Below are 8,672 nucleotides of genomic sequence, written 5' to 3' on the forward strand. Positions count from 1 at the left end.
TTCCACCTCTTTCCTCAGTTATTTTGAGGTGATTCCCAGATGCCATCTTATTCATCTACAAATATTTCCTTAGTTATCTTCAAAAGATAAGGGCTCTTTGATATAATCACAACACTACTGTCACATCTAAAGAAATGAGCAATTATTTCACACAGCATTAATTTTTAATGTATTGAATGAAGTAGTAATTCTACTACTTTTTTTCTGGATTCTCAGTATCCATCTCATCACCAACTTTTGAACAATCCACCCCTTTCCGCTACAGTTTTATTTTTCTTTTTGGGGAACCTCAGCAGAAGGACCACCTTACTTTGTCTTTCTGTCTGACTTGATGTTCATGTGTTTGGTTGTATTAGTTTGCTGCCTTCTTCCTGCTGATCCCTGCTGTCTTTCAGCTGGCAGGAGCAGCTTTTACAAATCTGGGACCTTTGAACATGTTTTGAATGCTATTGATAAGCTGTTATTTGCTTTATGCAGTGTGGAGCTGAATTGTAGGTTTAGCCTTTCCTTCCTTTACTATGGTCAACATCCTTCTTGATGCACCATCTTCCAAATTAAGAAGGATTATTTGGGATCTTCCAGTTTCTTTGACAGCTTCCTGCTACACTGCACAGCTGTCTCAGGAGGAGGAAATACAGATTGTACCTCACCGATTTCCCTCAGTTTCGCCTGTGCTTTAACATGACTCTTCAGAGTTTCCTGTTTGGGCTGAATTTTCTTTTCATTTCTATATCACATGAGGGATGTTCCCTGTTTTAATATTCTGTTGGCTATTTTAATAGAATGTTGGGTTTGGGATAGATACCCACACTCACATGGTTGCTACCGGGAAGTCCACTATGGACTTCTTTGGGAGAAAATACTATAAGGATTATTTCTGCAGAAGTCAAAGGTTAATATTTGCCTACTAATTCAAGAAGCTTCAAACCTTTATTTATCATGTTAAGAAGCACATTTGGCAACATAGTAACAAAAGCTAAAATGATACTCTGAGTTTGGGTATATATTTACATTAACAAATGGAATGCCAGCTCTGCTCAACCTAAAACATTGGCTTCTTTCTCTGCTTTTGTTCTACACCATGAAACTTCCCTTTTTACTTGGGCTTGGATTCAAATTCTTTGCAAGTTAAGAACATTCACACATTCTTGCTGTAGTGGATTGAATTGTGTCCCTCCAAAACTCATTGAAGCTTGAATTGTATCCCCCAAGTTTTATGTATTATAAATAGCCCCCACTGTGACTGTTAGAGGGTGGGAAATCCTATAATGGCAATTGAAAGGTGGAGCCTTGAAGAGATAATTGGATTGTAGGACCATGAAGTAGTGAATGGATTAATAATGGTGGTCAGGGGCATGGTTCTGAGGGCTTTAAAAGAAGAGGAGAGTCTGTCTTTCTCTCTCTCTGCTTCCACCATCTTGCAGTGTGAGACCCCTGGGTCACTGTCGCCACCACCAGGTGGACTTTGGACTTCCCAACCTCAGAAACTGTAAGCAATAATTTTCACTTTCTTTATAAATCACCAAGTTTCAGTTATTCTGTTATAGCAACACAAAATGAACTAAGACACTAGCCTTGGACTATACAGAGGTTACTGTGATGAAGGCAGCATAAATTCGAAATGGAAAAACTCGATTTTATTTTCTTATCCTCTTTGTCCTAGCTGTGTGTCTAGATCACATTACTTCACCTCTTTCAAGTTCAGTGTCATTACCTGTAAACTGGTTTAGTAATTATTTGACTCATAGGATAGTTGTGAAGATTAAAAGTCAAAGTAAATATGAAAGTCTTTTTTAAGTTTGAAACATATACTGATATTAGTTCCTATTATGAGTTTCATAAAATAAGATGGTTGATAATGGATAGTCATCACTACAAAATTCGAAATTGATAGGAAGAATATAAATGTCTACTTCTGTGGGAACCACTGTTCTACTTAATTTTTGAAGTTACTTGCAGTTTTCAAATTCTTAGACTCTATAGAGAATTTCTAAATCTAATGTGAGCTTTTTCAGATTAATCGATAGTTACCACAGATACTCTGTTCTTCTGTGACTTGAACTGGACTGTTGTAGATTGGGTTCCCTGGGAAGCAGACTCTGAGGAGAGCTTTGCATGCAGAATGTTTACTGAGAGTGCTCTTGGTAAAGTGTCCTTAGGAGTAAGGGAAGCAGTTTGAGCAGAGAGAGAAGTTGAGCTGTGATGCATTCATGACAAAGGCCTCCGTCATTTGTTTTCTGTAGCTTGACTCTCTAGCATCTATCATTTATGTAAGCTTGGGAAAGGTAAATTCACCTTTCTGAGTTTTAGTTTCTTAACATAAAGTATACAGTTCTCACTGTTTCTTTGTGAGAATTAAATGTTATAGTACTCCTTTTATGGATAAAGCAACTTGTGGATGCAAGTGCATCATGGCTGTCTCTTATGGGAATGAAAGTCTTGAGACATGACTTTGGTTCTAGGATATGAGACATTATAATACCTGATTATAATAACCTAATTATAATTCTGATCTAATTGTTAGGACAGAATGGTAGAAAAGGCTGCTCTTTGCTTGGGTTTGAATAATTTAAAAGAAATACTCAGCTGCCAGAGGACACATTTTAGGGATTTGACTAGATTTAGAATTTGAGTTTTGCTATGGTTTGAATGTGCGACCTCCCTACCCTCTACCCACCACTACCAAATTCAGGTGTTGCCGATGCTATAGTATTAAGAGGTGGGTCTTTAAGAGGTAATTAGTTCATGAGGGTTCCTCCCTTGGGAATGGGATTAAGGCCATTATAAAAGAGGCTTTATGCAATATTTGGCTGTCTTGCCCTTCAGCCTTCCTCCATGTAAGGACACGGTGTTCCTCCCCTTTGAAGGATGCAGCAATAAGGGGCCATCTCGTAAGCACAGAGCAGCTCTCACTAGACAACTGAACCTGCTGGCCCTCTTGATCTTGGACTTCCCAGCCTCCAGACTGTGAGAAATAAATTTCTTTTCTTTATAAATTACCCAGTTACTGTTGTATTCTGTTACAGCAGAACAAGTGAAAAGATCTGAAACAAAACAAAACAAAACAAACAAAAAAACACTTCATGGCTTGTCGACCCATCATTGGTTAATTGATATTCCAATTCCTGCCTTTTGATTAGCAGTTTCATAAGATGTGGAGGGGGTAACAGAAATTTAGAAGGCAAGGTGAGCATTATTTGTATTGCCCCGACTCAGTCTCTGATTTAAATAAGCCCTCTGGATTCTTCAAAAGGAGGATAATGGGTATTGTAGATTAATACCTAAATGAAGACCTCCTTCTAAGAGTTCAAAGTACCAAGTCTATGCATGTTGCTTGAATTGACTTGTGTTATCCTTCAGATTTTCTACCCCAATTTGGATTTTCTCTGGATTTTGTAGCCATTTTCTCTGTTTGGAATCATTAAAGCAACCCTTAATAGTTGATTTTAGGTCTTTGACTTTGGTTATAATACAACCTCATGTATATGGGCTATGTTAATGCCTTATGAATTAATAAGTATGCAGCTTTGTATATAAATAAAGGCAACTGCCTTGTCTTGAGTTACTTAAGTATTTTTCTAGAAGAAATTCTTTTTAATGGGAATATTATCCTCTGATGAGTTCTCTTAAATGGGCTGGAGGACCTTATAATTCCATTAAAATATATTTATGGGCTGTAGTTTTTCTTCTCTGAGGCAAAGGGGCCAAAGTCAGCCACACACCTATGTGCTTACAACAGATGGCCACATTCTTCCAGCACTGGCCAGCTGCTGGCATCTAAAACACCAACATTTTCTACATTTTTTTTCGGGGGGGGGGGAGCTAAAGTCCTTTGTTACCATGTGAACAAAAGGCACAAGTTTTTCTTTATCCCAGAAAAAAAGGGCACAAAAATGCTTTCCCATCAATAAGCTTGGTATAAATCTGTTATTGTTTTTTCAGCCAGAAAACTAGCTTAGAGCTGGTTTTAAAAATAGAGAAAAAGCACAGATAAGAGCAAAATAAAAGTGCTGCTTGGGACTCCCTTTTTTTTTTTTACAAGGTATAATTTTTAAATATTGTTCAAAAATTTGTGTCATTGTGAAAAGAACATTGCATTAAGAATTTTAGTTCTGAGTTCTAGTAGAATCTCTGCTCTATAACTTTGGCAAAAGTAATTATTCTTTCTACGTCTACCTTTTTTTCTGTTAAAATTCAGAACTTTGGACTAGATGAGGACTTGGCAAACTCTGCTGTTGTAGCAAGAAAACAGCTGTAGACAATAGATAAGTGAATGGGTGTGGTTGTGTACCGATAAAACTTTATTTACAAATTGTAGCTTGGGCTCCTCCTGGCATGATGTGCCAACCAGGAAACCCAGCCCATGGTGGCTAGAGCAGACTCTAGTGCCTCCCGGCAAGCCTTTTAGCCCATTTCTTAGTAGATTGGGGGGAGACGGGTCTCCTGTGCTAGAGACCACCAGATCTTGTTCCTCTTCCCTCTACTGTCTTCTTAATTATAAATCATGGGAGATGAAGGATAAAACAATTGAATGTCAAGATTCAGAAGCACCCACAGGGATGAATCACACAGCCTCTGTGCATCAAGAAATGCAGGAGGAGACAGTTATCAACCTCAAAGGTGAAGATGGAAATGAACCAACAGAAGAAAATAACCTTTTGAATAGCAGTGAAAAAAAGCTACAAGAAACACCAACTGAATCAAATCATTTACAAAGACTGAGACAAACATTGGTTTGCCCTCCACATGGTTTACTGGACAGAGTAATAACAAATGTTACCATGGCTGTTCTTCTATGGGATGTGGTTTGGTCAGTTACCTGTAGTGAATGTCTTCCTGGAGGAAACTTATTTAGAATCATAATTCTATTCTATTGTGCTGTCATTGGAGGTAAACTTCTGCAGCTCATTAAGTTACCTACATTGCCTCCACTGCCTGCTCTTCTTGAATTCCATATTACAGTTCCAGTCAAGATGGCAGAATAGACAGTCCCCAGAATCACTCTTTCCCACAAATCAACCAATTTACAACTATAAAAAAGCAACAACAGCCAAGCTGGGGCCACTAGAGCTCAGGGGAAGAGGAGGAGAGACCTACGGAGTGCATGAATGTGGGAGAAGCCATGATGAGAGAAAGAAAAAACTGCTCCACCCATTTTGTGCCAGGGCCACTTTAGGGCTGGAGCTGCTAAACACACAGAGCAGGAGCTGGCAAAAGCCACAGCTGTGCCCTTTAGATGGAGTTGCTTGGAAGCAGCAGGGGAGAAGACGGCCTTGGTGGCCCCCAGGACAGCAAGATCACTAATAGGGTTCCTGTGGACCCACATAGGACCAACGAGCCACAACAACTGAAAAAAAGGAGCCACTCAGAGGCTGGTGAGTCATTTCAAGGGACCAGACACGGCCCATACCATAGGAAGTGTTTGCTGCATGGGTGGTGGGGGAGACGGGCCTACCGGGGGAACACTGGGGCACAGTAAGGACAGCTGACTGGCACCCTAATCAGCACAGGACCATTCAGAGGAGACTGGTCAGAAATATAGAATTGCATGGGGTACAGTCTGATGAAAAGACTCAGGCCTAGATCAGAGTTTCTATACCACCCAGGTGCACTGGGTTTCTGGAGAGCCGGAAGTACCTATAAGGTCAACTATTAAAACTTGAGCTGCACAAAAACCCTTCCCTAGGGAATCATCAGCAAAGCAGCAATTTAGCTAAACCATATAACTCAAGTACTGGTCCTCAAAGGAAGTTCCCCCATTTTAGAAGTAAGCAAAGGACAAAAAAATTAGTTCTGACCCAGGCACACTGCCGGCACCTCAGGGCCCACCCAGGGACCTGAGGTATGGAGCTGGAGGCTGGACCACCCCCTACAACCAGGCACACTACCAGTGCCAAGGAGCAAGCATCACCTCCTTATGGGTGGCCCACCACAGTCACCACAATAACCATAGCTGCTGTGAAAGTGGCTAGAAACCACAACCACTGCACAGATGTTCCACCAGCCACTGGAGTGCATTGAAACAAGGAGAGTCACCAGCAGAGACCAAAGAAAAGAAGAGGATGTCTCTCTCCACAAAGCCCATTCCAGAGTGACAGGAGAAGCATCTGTTCTACGATAATATTGGGGGACCCGAACACACCTCTTAGCATTGGACAGATTATCTAGGCAACAAATCAGCAGAGTAACTGTTACTTTTTCAGAAGGAGAGAAGAAATCTAGGGTTATCAGAGGTGGGACGGGGGAGGGGGATAGGAAGAGATTGGACAAGGGGCATAAAGAATAAGTATGATTTGTAAGAATATGTATGCTAATAATATTGATTTGATAAACATATGTCAACATTGAACCTTAAAAATATCTATAATCAATTATGATTCAATATGAATTAAAAACAAAGCAAAACTTTATTTACAAAAACACACATTTGGCTGGATTTGACCCATGGGTCCATAGTATGCTGACCCATGCACTAGATAATAGTTCCCAAACTCAAGTGATTGTTGGAATTTCTGGATGTATCATTGTGCATTGCCTGGCATCACAATCTACGGTGACTGCAATTACAAACAAAAGTCTCAGTTGTGTATAAGAGTAAGCATTTATTTATGAAGTATCTGTGATTCCACTGAGGTGGTCCTGCTGGTCTCAGCTGGGCTGGCTCGCATGTATTCAGGTAAGCCAGTGTTGCTGATCTGGGTCACAGAGGCTGGGGCAACTCCTGCTGCATATGTGTGGGTCAGACGGGACCACAGGGATGATCCTCTTCCACATGTATTTCTTCCATGGCTACTCTGAAGCAACCATAGAAGCTCTTTTCCATGTCAGTGGTAGAGACACAGAGTGCACATAGAAACAAGTGTGACTTCTTAAAGGCCTCGGTTTGAAATTGGCATAGTGACAATGTCAGTCCTGCCTACATGCCATGGTCCAAAGCAAGTCAGATAAACTGGCCCAAAGTCAAGAGTGGAGAAGAATATTCTACCCACAATGAGGTTGTAGCAAGAATGCAGATAGAATCATTTAATCTATCAAACTGGGAATATTTTTTAAAAACCACACTCCTGGACCTTATTGCCAAAGTTTGATTCAGCAGGCCCATGGCTAAGTTCAGAAATATGTAAGTGCTTAACCGTTTTCATGATCATTCCACACAGAGAACACTCTATTAGCTGATTTCTAAGGCCACTTGCAACTCCATTTCATTTGATTTTACGAAACGAAGAGTTATTTTTTTTATTTTTATTTTTTCCGTGTCCGGCAACGGATCACAACCCTCAGTGTCGCGCCCGTACCGGACCGGGGACCGGCAACGGGATCACAACCCTCGGTGTTGCTCCCGCGCCTCGCTCAGCCAGTGAGCGGGAACCGGTCTGTATGTGGGATCCGAACCCTCGGGCGGGAGCGCCGCCACGCTTCCCAAGCGGCGCACTATCCAGTGCGCCACCGGGCCGGCCCAAGAGTTATTTTTTTTAATGTACACTTTGTTCTCTAGGTTTTTCTAATTTGACAGCCAGTCTCTGCATTGGCTCTGTCTTTGAGGGCCACAAAGCAGGCTGACCACGGCCTTAATGGAAATTCTACTGTTCGCTCCCACACAGAGCTCTGACCTGCTTTATCCTCACCCACTCCTCCACAGACCTCTCCTGTTGGGGCCAGCTCATCAGGCACTCATGGAGGGAAGTTGATGATAACTATCAGTAGGCACAGCTGGACTAAAACCAACTCATTTCACACTGCAGTAGCTGGTAATCAAATTGTACTACATGCTTTATTAATTTGTAATCACCTTACCCCCCCCCTTCTCTTTTCTTTTACTCATAGGTCACTTAAAAATTTTTTGATTGTGCAACAGTAGGGAGTAATCCTTCAAAATACGTGGTTCTTTCATTATGCAACTGCTAAGCTCAGCATCTTGGAGGCATTTCTCATAAATATTTAATGCTACATTTTAAAATTTATATTTGGGGTGATTTTTCTTTTTGCATTTGAAAGAAGCTTTTAATTGTGGCATAATGGCTGGTTCTGTCACCATCAATATTCATGGGTCAATAGTATATTAACGGGTAGCTGTGTTAGGTCTCTGTTAAATCGCAGCTGTGGTTAGGAGAAACATGAATGCCTGGATAAGCTCTTTCCTGAAAGCTTATGTCAGCAGGTCATTGCCAACACAGAGGAATTATATCAATGATCTGTCTAGCTAAAGTAACATGAATTTCTTTTTAAAAGTCCATACATTTAAATTTCCAGCATATGATTAATGTAACACCAGAATTTGTCAGCTGGTTTAAGCCTACATGGAGACTGATGAAGGCTTACATCTGGTGGTGGGAAGAAAATGTGATGCAGAGCCCAGAAGTAGTTTTTTATTAATACATTGTGTTTAGATAGAAACTTTCTTTCAGACACTATGAAATTCCTTAACAAAGTATCTAACAACTTCCACTATTATCACCCAGGGTAACTGTACGTCATTCCCCAGAGATGGCTAGACTGAGGCCATGTGCTGTGCCGATACTATTTTGTTTGTACAAGTAAAAATTTTTCATATCGTCTTCACTATTTATGTCAGTTGCTTCGTGAATGGTCACAGTTTGGCAACAAGGAATCAACAAAACCCAAACCATCAGGAATCATTTAAAAGATAAGAACCAAGTAATAGAGGGCTGTGA

This window comes from Galeopterus variegatus, unplaced genomic scaffold (genome assembly GCF_000696425.1).
Source record: "Galeopterus variegatus unplaced genomic scaffold, G_variegatus-3.0.2 Scaffold5226, whole genome shotgun sequence".
In the NCBI taxonomy this organism is placed as follows: Eukaryota; Metazoa; Chordata; class Mammalia; order Dermoptera; family Cynocephalidae; genus Galeopterus; species Galeopterus variegatus.